Source organism: Pristiophorus japonicus, unplaced genomic scaffold, assembly GCF_044704955.1.
Source record: "Pristiophorus japonicus isolate sPriJap1 unplaced genomic scaffold, sPriJap1.hap1 HAP1_SCAFFOLD_429, whole genome shotgun sequence".
NCBI classification, from domain to species: Eukaryota; Metazoa; Chordata; class Chondrichthyes; family Pristiophoridae; genus Pristiophorus; species Pristiophorus japonicus.
In genome coordinates, this window is record NW_027254190.1 from 164,759 (window position 1) to 182,041 (window position 17,283).

Consider the following 17,283-nt stretch of genomic DNA (forward strand, 5'->3'; position numbering starts at 1 on the left):
CAGCAATTCACTCAAACCAGCTCTCTTCACTTTATGATGCATCATGTTGCCCTGAAGACGCAGGACACCACTTTTCTCGTCTCAAACCTTAATGCACTCTGCATCCACCTTCACACAGCTGTTATGCTTGAGCATTTGTGTCTGCTCACCAGCAGAGAGTGCCATTGAGCAGCAACACTTCAAAGCACTCAGCACTCCCTTTCAGGCAAAACAAGTTGGCTATCAGTCAGACAGCGCTCTCGCCTGCTCCCTCACACACAGGGCGGCCGCTACTTGCCGGTCACCTCGCTTCCCTTCCGTGGTCTCGTGCTCTTCTCGGCTTCTTTCTTCGTTACTGTGGCTTCCCGTCCTGCTGTTGCTCGCTCGATGCTGCTCCGCAATGTCGATTGGATACAATGCATTGAAGGAGTGGGCCAATCCTCAAATAGGTTTTCTCTGATGGTCGTGGAGCAGCTTGGAGACGAGTGCGAAAAGGCGACTGAGAAGCAAACGAGGCTCAACTGCAAGAAGCTACTGGGGAATTAGCTCAAATGGTAGAGCGCTTGCTTCGCATGTGAGAGGTAGCGGGATCGATGCCCGCATTCTCCACTCTGCTTTTGGCTCAGGGCAATTCTCCAGAAAGAAACGTGATCTCACGTGTCACTCACTGAGTTCACGGCAGATGGGCCAAAGCCCAGCAAACCATTTTCTGCCATGTCAGAAGCAAGACTTCTTGATTTTTGCAAAGATGGATATATGAGGTGAGAGAAGCCAAAAGAATTTGTACAGTACATTCAAAAGCAGTTCAGTATGTTTAGCTGCGGTCAGCAATCCCATACATTACATTTGGGTGCTGACGGCAGTTCCGTTCTATACATTTCCTTGCTTTTCAGATCAAGTACAATACGGGATACCTTGTAGTACATTCAACAAAATTACATTACATGTGTCACTATACAGTACACGGAATGGGTGACGGTACGTTTACATTTTTTTCTTTTCAACGTGCATTACGAAACAGACCTTACATTGTACATGGCACTACATAGGTGTTTGCAGATCATGGTGCTCCATGTACACGAAAAAGAAGTTGCAAGTACAGCCCGAGGGGAGTTGTGTACTGATTCCTGCCCCCGGGTTTACCGTGGCAGAAGGCCTTTAAACTGTGGCCCTTCCCCACCGTGCCTTTGCGGCGACTGTACCAATTTTAAGTGCGTCCCTCAGCACGTAATCCTGGATCTTGGATTGCGTCAGTCTGCAACACGCAGACGTGGGCAGCAACACTTCAAAGCACTCAGCACTCCCTTTCAGGCAAAACAAGTTGGCTATCAGTCAGACAGCGCTCTCGCCTGCTCCCTCACACACAGGGCGGCCGCTACTTGCCGGTCACCTCGCTTCCCTTTCGCGGTCTCGTGCTCTTCTCGGCTTCTTTCTTCGTTACTGTGGCTTCGCGTCCTGCTGTTGCTCGCTCGCTGCTGCTCCGCAATGTCGATTGGATACAAGGAGTGGGCTAGTCCTCAAATAGGTTTTCTCTGATGGTCGTGGAGCAGCTTGGAGACGAGTGCGAAAAGGCGACTGAGAAGCAAACGAGGGCAACCTGCAAAAAGCTGCTGGGGAATTAGCTCAAATGGTAGAGCGCTCGCTTAGCATGTGAGAGGTAGCGGGATCGATGCCCGCATTGCATTCTCCACTCTGCTTTTGGCTCAGGGCAATTCTCCAGAAAGAAACGTGGTCTCACGTGTCACTGAGTTCACGCCAGATGGGTCAAAGCACAGCAAACTTTTTTCTGCCATGTCATAAGCAAGACTTCTTGATTTTTGCAAAGGTGGATATATGAAGTGAAAGAAGCTAAAAGAACGACTTTTTAGCACTGATTCCTTTTCTGAGCATTTAACTCAGGACCTTCGATTGAGCAGACTGATACGCTGCCTGCTGCACGAAGAAGGCACTTGCCATGCAAGCCGCCAGGCAGCACGACCAAGTAGGGCAGCTTGCAAGGTCTTTAAATTCATAATGCACAGCTTGCAAAAAATGTGCGAGCCTGATAAGAAGTCAAAGCTACACTCTTGTGATTGTTAGTCACACGCGTTTTCCAGGCTGTAAAGAGTAGCTGGCGGTTCACAGTCTCACAGCGCTGCAGCATGGGCTGGTACTGAAGACGCACAGGCCACTCCATGAGGCCAGATGCGTCAACATGCGCTGGGAAAACAATCATCACACAGAAGCATCTTTGCAGCTTTCCTTTGATAGCTCAGTTGGTAGAGCAGAGGACTGTAGTAGCAATATGCAGCAAGATTATCCTTAGGTTGCTGGTTCAATTCCGGCTCGAAGGAGCTGGTGTTCTTTTGGATTAAGCAGCAATTCACTCAAACCAGCTCTCTTCACTTTATGATGCATCATGTTGCCCTGAAGACGCAGGACACCACTTTTCTCGTCTCAAACCTTAATGCACTCTGCATCCACCTTCACACAGCTGTTATGCTTGAGCATTTGTGTCTGCTCACCAGCAGAGAGTGCCATTGAGCAGCAACACTTCAAAGCACTCAGCACTCCCTTTCAGGCAAAACAAGTTGGCTATCAGTCAGACAGCGCTCTCGCCTGCTCCCTCACACACAGGGCGGCCGCTACTTGCCGGTCACCTCGCTTCCCTTCCGTGGTCTCGTGCTCTTCTCGGCTTCTTTCTTCGTTACTGTGGCTTCCCGTCCTGCTGTTGCTCGCTCGATGCTGCTCCGCAATGTCGATTGGATACAATGCATTGAAGGAGTGGGCCAATCCTCAAATAGGTTTTCTCTGATGGTCGTGGAGCAGCTTGGAGACGAGTGCGAAAAGGCGACTGAGAAGCAAACGAGGCTCAACTGCAAGAAGCTACTGGGGAATTAGCTCAAATGGTAGAGCGCTTGCTTCGCATGTGAGAGGTAGCGGGATCGATGCCCGCATTCTCCACTCTGCTTTTGGCTCAGGGCAATTCTCCAGAAAGAAACGTGATCTCACGTGTCACTCACTGAGTTCACGGCAGATGGGCCAAAGCCCAGCAAACCATTTTCTGCCATGTCAGAAGCAAGACTTCTTGATTTTTGCAAAGATGGATATATGAGGTGAGAGAAGCCAAAAGAATTTGTACAGTACATTCAAAAGCAGTTCAGTATGTTTAGCTGCGGTCAGCAATCCCATACATTACATTTGGGTGCTGACGGCAGTTCCGTTCTATACATTTCCTTGCTTTTCAGATCAAGTACAATACGGGATACCTTGTAGTACATTCAACAAAATTACATTACATGTGTCACTATACAGTACACGGAATGGGTGACGGTACGTTTACATTTTTTTCTTTTCAACGTGCATTACGAAACAGACCTTACATTGTACATGGCACTACATAGGTGTTTGCAGATCATGGTGCTCCATGTACACGAAAAAGAAGTTGCAAGTACAGCCCGAGGGGAGTTGTGTACTGATTCCTGCCCCCGGGTTTACCGTGGCAGAAGGCCTTTAAACTGTGGCCCTTCCCCACCGTGCCTTTGCGGCGACTGTACCAATTTTAAGTGCGTCCCTCAGCACGTAATCCTGGATCTTGGATTGCGTCAGTCTGCAACACGCAGACGTGGGCAGCAACACTTCAAAGCACTCAGCACTCCCTTTCAGGCAAAACAAGTTGGCTATCAGTCAGACAGCGCTCTCGCCTGCTCCCTCACACACAGGGCGGCCGCTACTTGCCGGTCACCTCGCTTCCCTTTCGCGGTCTCGTGCTCTTCTCGGCTTCTTTCTTCGTTACTGTGGCTTCGCGTCCTGCTGTTGCTCGCTCGCTGCTGCTCCGCAATGTCGATTGGATACAAGGAGTGGGCTAGTCCTCAAATAGGTTTTCTCTGATGGTCGTGGAGCAGCTTGGAGACGAGTGCGAAAAGGCGACTGAGAAGCAAACGAGGGCAACCTGCAAAAAGCTGCTGGGGAATTAGCTCAAATGGTAGAGCGCTCGCTTAGCATGTGAGAGGTAGCGGGATCGATGCCCGCATTGCATTCTCCACTCTGCTTTTGGCTCAGGGCAATTCTCCAGAAAGAAACGTGGTCTCACGTGTCACTGAGTTCACGCCAGATGGGTCAAAGCACAGCAAACTTTTTTCTGCCATGTCATAAGCAAGACTTCTTGATTTTTGCAAAGGTGGATATATGAAGTGAAAGAAGCTAAAAGAACGACTTTTTAGCACTGATTCCTTTTCTGAGCATTTAACTCAGGACCTTCGATTGAGCAGACTGATACGCTGCCTGCTGCACGAAGAAGGCACTTGCCATGCAAGCCGCCAGGCAGCACGACCAAGTAGGGCAGCTTGCAAGGTCTTTAAATTCATAATGCACAGCTTGCAAAAAATGTGCGAGCCTGATAAGAAGTCAAAGCTACACTCTTGTGATTGTTAGTCACACGCGTTTTCCAGGCTGTAAAGAGTAGCTGGCGGTTCACAGTCTCACAGCGCTGCAGCATGGGCTGGTACTGAAGACGCACAGGCCACTCCATGAGGCCAGATGCGTCAACATGCGCTGGGAAAACAATCATCACACAGAAGCATCTTTGCAGCTTTCCTTTGATAGCTCAGTTGGTAGAGCAGAGGACTGTAGTAGCAATATGCAGCAAGATTATCCTTAGGTTGCTGGTTCAATTCCGGCTCGAAGGAGCTGGTGTTCTTTTGGATTAAGCAGCAATTCACTCAAACCAGCTCTCTTCACTTTATGATGCATCATGTTGCCCTGAAGACGCAGGACACCACTTTTCTCGTCTCAAACCTTAATGCACTCTGCATCCACCTTCACACAGCTGTTATGCTTGAGCATTTGTGTCTGCTCACCAGCAGAGAGTGCCATTGAGCAGCAACACTTCAAAGCACTCAGCACTCCCTTTCAGGCAAAACAAGTTGGCTATCAGTCAGACAGCGCTCTCGCCTGCTCCCTCACACACAGGGCGGCCGCTACTTGCCGGTCACCTCGCTTCCCTTTCGCGGTCTCGTGCTCTTCTCGGCTTCTTTCTTCGTTACTGTGGCTTCGCGTCCTGCTGTTGCTCGCTCGCTGCTGCTCCGCAATGTCGATTGGATACAAGGAGTGGGCTAGTCCTCAAATAGGTTTTCTCTGATGGTCGTGGAGCAGCTTGGAGACGAGTGCGAAAAGGCGACTGAGAAGCAAACGAGGGCAACCTGCAAGAAGCTGCTGGGGAATTAGCTCAAATGGTAGAGCGCTCGCTTAGCATGTGAGAGGTAGCGGGATCGATGCCCGCATTGCATTCTCCACTCTGCTTTTGGCTCAGGGCAATTCTCCAGAAAGAAACGTGGTCTCACGTGTCACTGAGTTCACGCCAGATGGGTCAAAGCACAGCAAACTTTTTTCTGCCATGTCATAAGCAAGACTTCTTGATTTTTGCAAAGGTGGATATATGAAGTGAAAGAAGCTAAAAGAACGACTTTTTAGCACTGATTCCTTTTCTGAGCATTTAACTCAGGACCTTCGATTGAGCAGACTGATACGCTGCCTGCTGCACGAAGAAGGCACTTGCCATGCAAGCCGCCAGGCAGCACGACCAAGTAGGGCAGCTTGCAAGGTCTTTAAATTCATAATGCACAGCTTGCAAAAAATGTGCGAGCCTGATAAGAAGTCAAAGCTACACTCTTGTGATTGTTAGTCACACGCGTTTTCCAGGCTGTAAAGAGTAGCTGGCGGTTCACAGTCTCACAGCGCTGCAGCATGGGCTGGTACTGAAGACGCACAGGCCACTCCATGAGGCCAGATGCGTCAACATGCGCTGGGAAAACAATCATCACACAGAAGCATCTTTGCAGCTTTCCTTTGATAGCTCAGTTGGGAGAGCAGAGGACTGTAGTAGCAATATGCAGCAAGATTATCCTTAGGTTGCTGGTTCAATTCTGGCTCGAAGGAGCTGGTGTTCTTTTGGATTAAGCAGCAATTCACTCAAACCAGCTCTCTTCACTTTATCCACCTTCTGCATCTGCATCCACCTTCACACAGCTGTTATGCTTGAGCATTTGTGTCTGCTCACCAGCAGAGAGTGCCATTGAGCAGCAACACTTCAAAGCACTCAGCACTCCCTTTCAGGCAAAACAAGTTGGCTATCAGTCAGACAGCGCTCTCGCCTGCTCCCTCACACACAGGGCGGCCGCTACTTGCCGGTCACCTCGCTTCCCTTCCGTGGTCTCGTGCTCTTCTCGGCTTCTTTCTTCGTTACTGTGGCTTCGCGTCCTGCTGTTGCTCGCTCGCTGCTGCTCCGCAATGTCGATTGGATACAATGCATTGAAGGAGTGGGCCAATCCTCAAATAGGTTTTCTCTGATGGTCGTGGAGCAGCTTGGAGACGAGTGCGAAAAGGCGACTGAGAAGCAAACGAGGCTCAACTGCAAGAAGCTACTGGGGAATTAGCTCAAATGGTAGAGCGCTTGCTTCGCATGTGAGAGGTAGCGGGATCGATGCCCGCATTCTCCACTCTGCTTTTGGCTCAGGGCAATTCTCCAGAAAGAAACGTGATCTCACGTGTCACTCACTGAGTTCACGGCAGATGGGCCAAAGCCCAGCAAACCATTTTCTGCCATGTCAGAAGCAAGACTTCTTGATTTTTGCAAAGATGGATATATGAGGTGAGAGAAGCCAAAAGAATTTGTACAGTACATTCAAAAGCAGTTCAGTATGTTTAGCTGCGGTCAGCAATCCCATACATTACATTTGGGTGCTGACGGCAGTTCCGTTCTATACATTTCCTTGCTTTTCAGATCAAGTACAATACGGGATACCTTGTAGTACATTCAACAAAATTACATTACATGTGTCACTATACAGTACACGGAATGGGTGACGGTACGTTTACATTTTTTTCTTTTCAACGTGCATTACGAAACAGACCTTACATTGTACATGGCACTACATAGGTGTTTGCAGATCATGGTGCTCCATGTACACGAAAAAGAAGTTGCAAGTACAGCCCGAGGGGAGTTGTGTACTGATTCCTGCCCCCGGGTTTACCGTGGCAGAAGGCCTTTAAACTGTGGCCCTTCCCCACCGTGCCTTTGCGGCGACTGTACCAATTTTAAGTGCGTCCCTCAGCACGTAATCCTGGATCTTGGATTGCGTCAGTCTGCAACACGCAGACGTGGGCAGCAACACTTCAAAGCACTCAGCACTCCCTTTCAGGCAAAACAAGTTGGCTATCAGTCAGACAGCGCTCTCGCCTGCTCCCTCACACACAGGGCGGCCGCTACTTGCCGGTCACCTCGCTTCCCTTTCGCGGTCTCGTGCTCTTCTCGGCTTCTTTCTTCGTTACTGTGGCTTCGCGTCCTGCTGTTGCTCGCTCGCTGCTGCTCCGCAATGTCGATTGGATACAAGGAGTGGGCTAGTCCTCAAATAGGTTTTCTCTGATGGTCGTGGAGCAGCTTGGAGACGAGTGCGAAAAGACGACTGAGAAGCAAACGAGGGCAACCTGCAAGAAGCTGCTGGGGAATTAGTTCAAATGGTAGAGCGCTCGCTTAGCATGTGAGAGGTAGCGGGATCGATGCCCGCATTCTCCACTCTGCTTTTGGCTCAGGGCAATTCTCCAGAAAGAAACGTGGTCTCACGTGTCACTGAGTTCACGCCAGATGGGTCAAAGCACAGCAAACTTTTTTCTGCCATGTCATAAGCAAGACTTCTTGATTTTTGCAAAGGTGGATATATGAAGTGAAAGAAGCTAAAAGAACGACTTTTTAGCACTGATTCCTTTTCTGAGCATTTAACTCAGGACCTTCGATTGAGCAGACTGATACGCTGCCTGCTGCACGAAGAAGGCACTTGCCATGCAAGCCGCCAGGCAGCACGACCAAGTAGGGCAGCTTGCAAGGTCTTTAAATTCATAATGCACAGCTTGCAAAAAATGTGCGAGCCTGATAAGAAGTCAAAGCTACACTCTTGTGATTGTTAGTCACACGCGTTTTCCAGGCTGTAAAGAGTAGCTGGCGGTTCACAGTCTCACAGCGCTGCAGCATGGGCTGGTACTGAAGACGCACAGGCCACTCCATGAGGCCAGATGCGTCAACATGCGCTGGGAAAACAATCATCACACAGAAGCATCTTTGCAGCTTTCCTTTGATAGCTCAGTTGGTAGAGCAGAGGACTGTAGTAGCAATATGCAGCAAGATTATCCTTAGGTTGCTGGTTCAATTCCGGCTCGAAGGAGCTGGTGTTCTTTTGGATTAAGCAGCAATTCACTCAAACCAGCTCTCTTCACTTTATGATGCATCATGTTGCCCTGAAGACGCAGGACACCACTTTTCTCGTCTCAAACCTTAATGCACTCTGCATCCACCTTCACACAGCTGTTATGCTTGAGCATTTGTGTCTGCTCACCAGCAGAGAGTGCCATTGAGCAGCAACACTTCAAAGCACTCAGCACTCCCTTTCAGGCAAAACAAGTTGGCTATCAGTCAGACAGCGCTCTCGCCTGCTCCCTCACACACAGGGCGGCCGCTACTTGCCGGTCACCTCGCTTCCCTTCCGTGGTCTCGTGCTCTTCTCGGCTTCTTTCTTCGTTACTGTGGCTTCCCGTCCTGCTGTTGCTCGCTCGATGCTGCTCCGCAATGTCGATTGGATACAATGCATTGAAGGAGTGGGCCAATCCTCAAATAGGTTTTCTCTGATGGTCGTGGAGCAGCTTGGAGACGAGTGCGAAAAGGCGACTGAGAAGCAAACGAGGCTCAACTGCAAGAAGCTACTGGGGAATTAGCTCAAATGGTAGAGCGCTTGCTTCGCATGTGAGAGGTAGCGGGATCGATGCCCGCATTCTCCACTCTGCTTTTGGCTCAGGGCAATTCTCCAGAAAGAAACGTGATCTCACGTGTCACTCACTGAGTTCACGGCAGATGGGCCAAAGCCCAGCAAACCATTTTCTGCCATGTCAGAAGCAAGACTTCTTGATTTTTGCAAAGATGGATATATGAGGTGAGAGAAGCCAAAAGAATTTGTACAGTACATTCAAAAGCAGTTCAGTATGTTTAGCTGCGGTCAGCAATCCCATACATTACATTTGGGTGCTGACGGCAGTTCCGTTCTATACATTTCCTTGCTTTTCAGATCAAGTACAATACGGGATACCTTGTAGTACATTCAACAAAATTACATTACATGTGTCACTATACAGTACACGGAATGGGTGACGGTACGTTTACATTTTTTTCTTTTCAACGTGCATTACGAAACAGACCTTACATTGTACATGGCACTACATAGGTGTTTGCAGATCATGGTGCTCCATGTACACGAAAAAGAAGTTGCAAGTACAGCCCGAGGGGAGTTGTGTACTGATTCCTGCCCCCGGGTTTACCGTGGCAGAAGGCCTTTAAACTGTGGCCCTTCCCCACCGTGCCTTTGCGGCGACTGTACCAATTTTAAGTGCGTCCCTCAGCACGTAATCCTGGATCTTGGATTGCGTCAGTCTGCAACACGCAGACGTGGGCAGCAACACTTCAAAGCACTCAGCACTCCCTTTCAGGCAAAACAAGTTGGCTATCAGTCAGACAGCGCTCTCGCCTGCTCCCTCACACACAGGGCGGCCGCTACTTGCCGGTCACCTCGCTTCCCTTTCGCGGTCTCGTGCTCTTCTCGGCTTCTTTCTTCGTTACTGTGGCTTCGCGTCCTGCTGTTGCTCGCTCGCTGCTGCTCCGCAATGTCGATTGGATACAAGGAGTGGGCTAGTCCTCAAATAGGTTTTCTCTGATGGTCGTGGAGCAGCTTGGAGACGAGTGCGAAAAGGCGACTGAGAAGCAAACGAGGGCAACCTGCAAAAAGCTGCTGGGGAATTAGCTCAAATGGTAGAGCGCTCGCTTAGCATGTGAGAGGTAGCGGGATCGATGCCCGCATTGCATTCTCCACTCTGCTTTTGGCTCAGGGCAATTCTCCAGAAAGAAACGTGGTCTCACGTGTCACTGAGTTCACGCCAGATGGGTCAAAGCACAGCAAACTTTTTTCTGCCATGTCATAAGCAAGACTTCTTGATTTTTGCAAAGGTGGATATATGAAGTGAAAGAAGCTAAAAGAACGACTTTTTAGCACTGATTCCTTTTCTGAGCATTTAACTCAGGACCTTCGATTGAGCAGACTGATACGCTGCCTGCTGCACGAAGAAGGCACTTGCCATGCAAGCCGCCAGGCAGCACGACCAAGTAGGGCAGCTTGCAAGGTCTTTAAATTCATAATGCACAGCTTGCAAAAAATGTGCGAGCCTGATAAGAAGTCAAAGCTACACTCTTGTGATTGTTAGTCACACGCGTTTTCCAGGCTGTAAAGAGTAGCTGGCGGTTCACAGTCTCACAGCGCTGCAGCATGGGCTGGTACTGAAGACGCACAGGCCACTCCATGAGGCCAGATGCGTCAACATGCGCTGGGAAAACAATCATCACACAGAAGCATCTTTGCAGCTTTCCTTTGATAGCTCAGTTGGTAGAGCAGAGGACTGTAGTAGCAATATGCAGCAAGATTATCCTTAGGTTGCTGGTTCAATTCCGGCTCGAAGGAGCTGGTGTTCTTTTGGATTAAGCAGCAATTCACTCAAACCAGCTCTCTTCACTTTATGATGCATCATGTTGCCCTGAAGACGCAGGACACCACTTTTCTCGTCTCAAACCTTAATGCACTCTGCATCCACCTTCACACAGCTGTTATGCTTGAGCATTTGTGTCTGCTCACCAGCAGAGAGTGCCATTGAGCAGCAACACTTCAAAGCACTCAGCACTCCCTTTCAGGCAAAACAAGTTGGCTATCAGTCAGACAGCGCTCTCGCCTGCTCCCTCACACACAGGGCGGCCGCTACTTGCCGGTCACCTCGCTTCCCTTTCGCGGTCTCGTGCTCTTCTCGGCTTCTTTCTTCGTTACTGTGGCTTCGCGTCCTGCTGTTGCTCGCTCGCTGCTGCTCCGCAATGTCGATTGGATACAAGGAGTGGGCTAGTCCTCAAATAGGTTTTCTCTGATGGTCGTGGAGCAGCTTGGAGACGAGTGCGAAAAGGCGACTGAGAAGCAAACGAGGGCAACCTGCAAGAAGCTGCTGGGGAATTAGCTCAAATGGTAGAGCGCTCGCTTAGCATGTGAGAGGTAGCGGGATCGATGCCAGCATTCTCCACTCTGCTTTTGGCTCAGGGCAATTCTCCAGAAAGAAACGTGGTCTCACGTGTCACTGAGTTCACGCCAGATGGGTCAAAGCACAGCAAACTTTTTTCTGCCATGTCATAAGCAAGACTTCTTGATTTTTGCAAAGGTGGATATATGAAGTGAAAGAAGCTAAAAGAACGACTTTTTAGCACTGATTCCTTTTCTGAGCATTTAACTCAGGACCTTCGATTGAGCAGACTGATACGCTGCCTGCTGCACGAAGAAGGCACTTGCCATGCAAGCCGCCAGGCAGCACGACCAAGTAGGGCAGCTTGCAAGGTCTTTAAATTCATAATGCACAGCTTGCAAAAAATGTGCGAGCCTGATAAGAAGTCAAAGCTACACTCTTGTGATTGTTAGTCACACGCGTTTTCCAGGCTGTAAAGAGTAGCTGGCGGTTCACAGTCTCACAGCGCTGCAGCATGGGCTGGTACTGAAGACGCACAGGCCACTCCATGAGGCCAGATGCGTCAACATGCGCTGGGAAAACAATCATCACACAGAAGCATCTTTGCAGCTTTCCTTTGATAGCTCAGTTGGGAGAGCAGAGGACTGTAGTAGCAATATGCAGCAAGATTATCCTTAGGTTGCTGGTTCAATTCTGGCTCGAAGGAGCTGGTGTTCTTTTGGATTAAGCAGCAATTCACTCAAACCAGCTCTCTTCACTTTATGATGCATCATGTTGCCCTGAAGACGCAGGACACCACTTTTCTCGTCTCAAACCTTAATGCACTCTGCATCCACCTTCACACAGCTGTTATGCTTGAGCATTTGTGTCTGCTCACCAGCAGAGAGTGCCATTGAGCAGCAACACTTCAAAGCACTCAGCACTCCCTTTCAGGCAAAACAAGTTGGCTATCAGTCAGACAGCGCTCTCGCCTGCTCCCTCACACACAGGGCGGCCGCTACTTGCCGGTCACCTCGCTTCCCTTCCGTGGTCTCGTGCTCTTCTCGGCTTCTTTCTTCGTTACTGTGGCTTCCCGTCCTGTTGTTGCTCGCTCGATGCTGCTCCGCAATGTCGATTGGATACAATGCATTGAAGGAGTGGGCCAATCCTCAAATAGGTTTTCTCTGATGGTCGTGGAGCAGCTTGGAGACGAGTGCGAAAAGGCGACTGAGAAGCAAACGAGGCTCAACTGCAAGAAGCTACTGGGGAATTAGCTCAAATGGTAGAGCGCTTGCTTCGCATGTGAGAGGTAGCGGGATCGATGCCCGCATTCTCCACTCTGCTTTTGGCTCAGGGCAATTCTCCAGAAAGAAACGTGATCTCACGTGTCACTCACTGAGTTCACGGCAGATGGGCCAAAGCCCAGCAAACCATTTTCTGCCATGTCAGAAGCAAGACTTCTTGATTTTTGCAAAGATGGATATATGAGGTGAGAGAAGCCAAAAGAATTTGTACAGTACATTCAAAAGCAGTTCAGTATGTTTAGCTGCGGTCAGCAATCCCATACATTACATTTGGGTGCTGACGGCAGTTCCGTTCTATACATTTCCTTGCTTTTCAGATCAAGTACAATACGGGATACCTTGTAGTACATTCAACAAAATTACATTACATGTGTCACTATACAGTACACGGAATGGGTGACGGTACGTTTACATTTTTTTCTTTTCAACGTGCATTACGAAACAGACCTTACATTGTACATGGCACTACATAGGTGTTTGCAGATCATGGTGCTCCATGTACACGAAAAAGAAGTTGCAAGTACAGCCCGAGGGGAGTTGTGTACTGATTCCTGCCCCCGGGTTTACCGTGGCAGAAGGCCTTTAAACTGTGGCCCTTCCCCACCGTGCCTTTGCGGCGACAGTACCAGTTTTAAGTGCGTCCCTCAGCACGTAATCCTGGATCTTGGATTGCGCCAGTCTGCAACACGCAGACGTGGGCAGCAACACTTCAAAGCACTCAGCACTCCCTTTCAGGCAAAACAAGTTGGCTATCAGTCAGACAGCGCTCTCGCCTGCTCCCTCACACACAGGGCGGCCGCTACTTGCCGGTCACCTCGCTTCCCTTTCGCGGTCTCGTGCTCTTCTCGGCTTCTTTCTTCGTTACTGTGGCTTCGCGTCCTGCTGTTGCTCGCTCGCTGCTGCTCCGCAATGTCGATTGGATACAAGGAGTGGGCTAGTCCTCAAATAGGTTTTCTCTGATGGTCGTGGAGCAGCTTGGAGACGAGTGCGAAAAGGCGACTGAGAAGCAAACGAGGGCAACGTGCAAGAAGCTGCTGGGGAATTAGCTCAAATGGTAGAGCGCTCGCTTAGCATGTGAGAGGTAGCGGGATCGATGCCCGCATTCTCCACTCTGCTTTTGGCTCAGGGCAATTCTCCAGAAAGAAACGTGGTCTCACGTGTCACTGAGTTCACGCCAGATGGGTCAAAGCACAGCAAACTTTTTTCTGCCATGTCATAAGCAAGACTTCTTGATTTTTGCAAAGGTGGATATATGAAGTGAAAGAAGCTAAAAGAACGACTTTTTAGCATTGATTCCTTTTCTGAGCATTTAACTCAGGACCTTCGATTGAGCAGACTGATACATACGCTGCCTGCTGCACGAAGAAGGCACTTGCCATGCAAGCCGCCAGGCAGCACGACCAAGTAGGGCAGCTTGCAAGGTCTTTAAATTCATAATGCACAGCTTGCAAAAAATGTGCGAGCCTGATAAGAAGTCAAAGCTACACTCTTGTGATTGTTAGTCACACGCGTTTTCCAGGCTGTAAAGAGTAGCTGGCGGTTCACAGTCTCACAGCGCTGCAGCATGGGCTGGTACTGAAGACGCACAGGCCACTCCATGAGGCCAGATGCGTCAACATGCGCTGGGAAAACAATCATCACACAGAAGCATCTTTGCAGCTTTCCTTTGATAGCTCAGTTGGTAGAGCAGAGGACTGTAGTAGCAATATGCAGCAAGATTATCCTTAGGTTGCTGGTTCAATTCCGGCTCGAAGGAGCTGGTGTTCTTTTGGATTAAGCAGCAATTCACTCAAACCAGCTCTCTTCACTTTATGATGCATCATGTTGCCCTGAAGACGCAGGACACCACTTTTCTCGTCTCAAACCTTAATGCACTCTGCATCCACCTTCACACAGCTGTTATGCTTGAGCATTTGTGTCTGCTCACCAGCAGAGAGTGCCATTGAGCAGCAACACTTCAAAGCACTCAGCACTCCCTTTCAGGCAAAACAAGTTGGCTATCAGTCAGACAGCGCTCTCGCCTGCTCCCTCACACACAGGGCGGCCGCTACTTGCCGGTCACCTCGCTTCCCTTCCGTGGTCTCGTGCTCTTCTCGGCTTCTTTCTTCGTTACTGTGGCTTCCCGTCCTGCTGTTGCTCGCTCGATGCTGCTCCGTAATGTCGATTGGATACAATGCATTGAAGGAGTGGGCCAATCCTCAAATAGGTTTTCTCTGATGGTCGTGGAGCAGCTTGGAGACGAGTGCGAAAAGGCGACTGAGAAGCAAACGAGGCTCAACTGCAAGAAGCTACTGGGGAATTAGCTCAAATGGTAGAGCGCTTGCTTCGCATGTGAGAGGTAGCGGGATCGATGCCCGCATTCTCCACTCTGCTTTTGGCTCAGGGCAATTCTCCAGAAAGAAACGTGATCTCACGTGTCACTCACTGAGTTCACGGCAGATGGGCCAAAGCCCAGCAAACCATTTTCTGCCATGTCAGAAGCAAGACTTCTTGATTTTTGCAAAGATGGATATATGAGGTGAGAGAAGCCAAAAGAATTTGTACAGTACATTCAAAAGCAGTTCAGTATGTTTAGCTGCGGTCAGCAATCCCATACATTACATTTGGGTGCTGACGGCAGTTCCGTTCTATACATTTCCTTGCTTTTCAGATCAAGTACAATACGGGATACCTTGTAGTACATTCAACAAAATTACATTACATGTGTCACTATACAGTACACGGAATGGGTGACGGTACGTTTACATTTTTTTCTTTTCAACGTGCATTACGAAACAGACCTTACATTGTACATGGCACTACATAGGTGTTTGCAGATCATGGTGCTCCATGTACACGAAAAAGAAGTTGCAAGTACAGCCCGAGGGGAGTTGTGTACTGATTCCTGCCCCCGGGTTTACCGTGGCAGAAGGCCTTTAAACTGTGGCCCTTCCCCACCGTGCCTTTGCGGCGACTGTACCAATTTTAAGTGCGTCCCTCAGCACGTAATCCTGGATCTTGGATTGCGCCAGTCTGCAACACGCAGACGTGGGCAGCAACACTTCAAAGCACTCAGCACTCCCTTTCAGGCAAAACAAGTTGGCTATCAGTCAGACAGCGCTCTCGCCTGCTCCCTCACACACAGGGCGGCCGCTACTTGCCGGTCACCTCGCTTCCCTTTCGCGGTCTCGTGCTCTTCTCGGCTTCTTTCTTCGTTACTGTGGCTTCGCGTCCTGCTGTTGCTCGCTCGCTGCTGCTCCGCAATGTCGATTGGATACAAGGAGTGGGCTAGTCCTCAAATAGGTTTTCTCTGATGGTCGTGGAGCAGCTTGGAGACGAGTGCGAAAAGACGACTGAGAAGCAAACGAGGGCAACCTGCAAGAAGCTGCTGGGGAATTAGTTCAAATGGTAGAGCGCTCGCTTAGCATTTGAGAGGTAGCGGGATCGATGCCCGCATTCTCCACTCTGCTTTTGGCTCAGGGCAATTCTCCAGAAAGAAACGTGGTCTCACGTGTCACTGAGTTCACGCCAGATGGGTCAAAGCACAGCAAACTTTTTTCTGCCATGTCATAAGCAAGACTTCTTGATTTTTGCAAAGGTGGATATATGAAGTGAAAGAAGCTAAAAGAACGACTTTTTAGCACTGATTCCTTTTCTGAGCATTTAACTCAGGACCTTCGATTGAGCAGACTGATACATACGCTGCCTGCTGCACGAAGAAGGCATTTGCCATGCAAGCCGCCAGGCAGCACGACCAAGTAGGGCAGCTTGCAAGGTCTTTAAATTCATAATGCACAGCTTGCAAAAAATGTGCGAGCCTGATAAGAAGTCAAAGCTACACTCTTGTGATTGTTAGTCACACGCGTTTTCCAGGCTGTAAAGAGTAGCTGGCGGTTCACAGTCTCACAGCGCTGCAGCATGGGCTGGTACTGAAGACGCACAGGCCACTCCATGAGGCCAGATGCGTCAACATGCGCTGGGAAAACAATCATCACACAGAAGCATCTTTGCAGCTTTCCTTTGATAGCTCAGTTGGTAGAGCAGAGGACTGTAGTAGCAATATGCAGCAAGATTATCCTTAGGTTGCTGGTTCAATTCCGGCTCGAAGGAGCTGGTGTTCTTTTGGATTAAGCAGCAATTCACTCAAACCAGCTCTCTTCACTTTATGATGCATCATGTTGCCCTGAAGACGCAGGACACCACTTTTCTCGTCTCAAACCTTAATGCACTCTGCATCCACCTTCACACAGCTGTTATGCTTGAGCATTTGTGTCTGCTCACCAGCAGAGAGTGCCATTGAGCAGCAACACTTCAAAGCACTCAGCACTCCCTTTCAGGCAAAACAAGTTGGCTATCAGTCAGACAGCGCTCTCGCCTGCTCCCTCACACACAGGGCGGCCGCTACTTGCCGGTCACCTCGCTTCCCTTTCGCGGTCTCGTGCTCTTCTCGGCTTCTTTCTTCGTTACTGTGGCTTCGCGTCCTGCTGTTGCTCGCTCGCTGCTGCTCCGCAATGTCGATTGGATACAAGGAGTGGGCTAGTCCTCAAATAGGTTTTCTCTGATGGTCGTGGAGCAGCTTGGAGACGAGTGCGAAAAGGCGACTGAGAAGCAAACGAGGGCAACCTGCAAGAAGCTGCTGGGGAATTAGCTCAAATGGTAGAGCGCTCGCTTAGCATGTGAGAGGTAGCGGGATCGATGCCCGCATTCTCCACTCTGCTTTTGGCTCAGGGCAATTCTCCAGAAAGAAACGTGGTCTCACGTGTCACTGAGTTCACGCCAGATGAGTCAAAGCCCAGCAAACCATTTTCTGCCATGTCATAAGCAAGACTTCTTGATTTTTGCAAAGGTGGATATATGAAGTGAAAGAAGCTAAAAGAACGACTTTTTAGCACTGATTCCTTTTCTGAGCATTTAACTCAGGACCTTCGATTGTGCAGACTGATACATACGCTGCCTGCTGCACGAAGAAGGCACT

The 17,283-nt window shown here is 49.5% G+C and overlaps 8 non-coding genes across 8 annotated transcripts; all 8 read left to right on the forward strand.

The window, feature by feature from the left end:
* The first annotated feature begins 2,219 nt into the window (after window positions 1–2,219).
* On the forward strand, window positions 2,220–2,312 carry trnay-gua (transfer RNA tyrosine (anticodon GUA)). The gene is made up of 2 exons: window positions 2,220–2,256; window positions 2,277–2,312. It is a non-coding gene; the product is annotated as a tRNA-Tyr (tRNA).
* A 2,241-nt stretch (window positions 2,313–4,553) lies between these two features.
* Window positions 4,554–4,646, forward strand: trnay-gua (transfer RNA tyrosine (anticodon GUA)). Its single transcript has 2 exons — window positions 4,554–4,590; window positions 4,611–4,646. It is a non-coding gene; the product is annotated as a tRNA-Tyr (tRNA).
* A 1,156-nt stretch (window positions 4,647–5,802) lies between these two features.
* On the forward strand, window positions 5,803–5,895 carry trnay-gua (transfer RNA tyrosine (anticodon GUA)). Its single transcript has 2 exons — window positions 5,803–5,839; window positions 5,860–5,895. It is a non-coding gene; the product is annotated as a tRNA-Tyr (tRNA).
* Window positions 5,896–8,081: 2,186 nt separating this feature from the next.
* trnay-gua (transfer RNA tyrosine (anticodon GUA)) lies at window positions 8,082–8,174 on the forward strand. Its single transcript has 2 exons — window positions 8,082–8,118; window positions 8,139–8,174. It is a non-coding gene; the product is annotated as a tRNA-Tyr (tRNA).
* A 2,241-nt stretch (window positions 8,175–10,415) lies between these two features.
* trnay-gua (transfer RNA tyrosine (anticodon GUA)) lies at window positions 10,416–10,508 on the forward strand. Its single transcript has 2 exons — window positions 10,416–10,452; window positions 10,473–10,508. It is a non-coding gene; the product is annotated as a tRNA-Tyr (tRNA).
* Window positions 10,509–11,659: 1,151 nt separating this feature from the next.
* trnay-gua (transfer RNA tyrosine (anticodon GUA)) lies at window positions 11,660–11,752 on the forward strand. Its single transcript has 2 exons — window positions 11,660–11,696; window positions 11,717–11,752. It is a non-coding gene; the product is annotated as a tRNA-Tyr (tRNA).
* Window positions 11,753–13,992: 2,240 nt separating this feature from the next.
* On the forward strand, window positions 13,993–14,085 carry trnay-gua (transfer RNA tyrosine (anticodon GUA)). The gene is made up of 2 exons: window positions 13,993–14,029; window positions 14,050–14,085. It is a non-coding gene; the product is annotated as a tRNA-Tyr (tRNA).
* A 2,240-nt stretch (window positions 14,086–16,325) lies between these two features.
* Window positions 16,326–16,418, forward strand: trnay-gua (transfer RNA tyrosine (anticodon GUA)). Its single transcript has 2 exons — window positions 16,326–16,362; window positions 16,383–16,418. It is a non-coding gene; the product is annotated as a tRNA-Tyr (tRNA).
* Window positions 16,419–17,283: the final 865 nt, after the last annotated feature.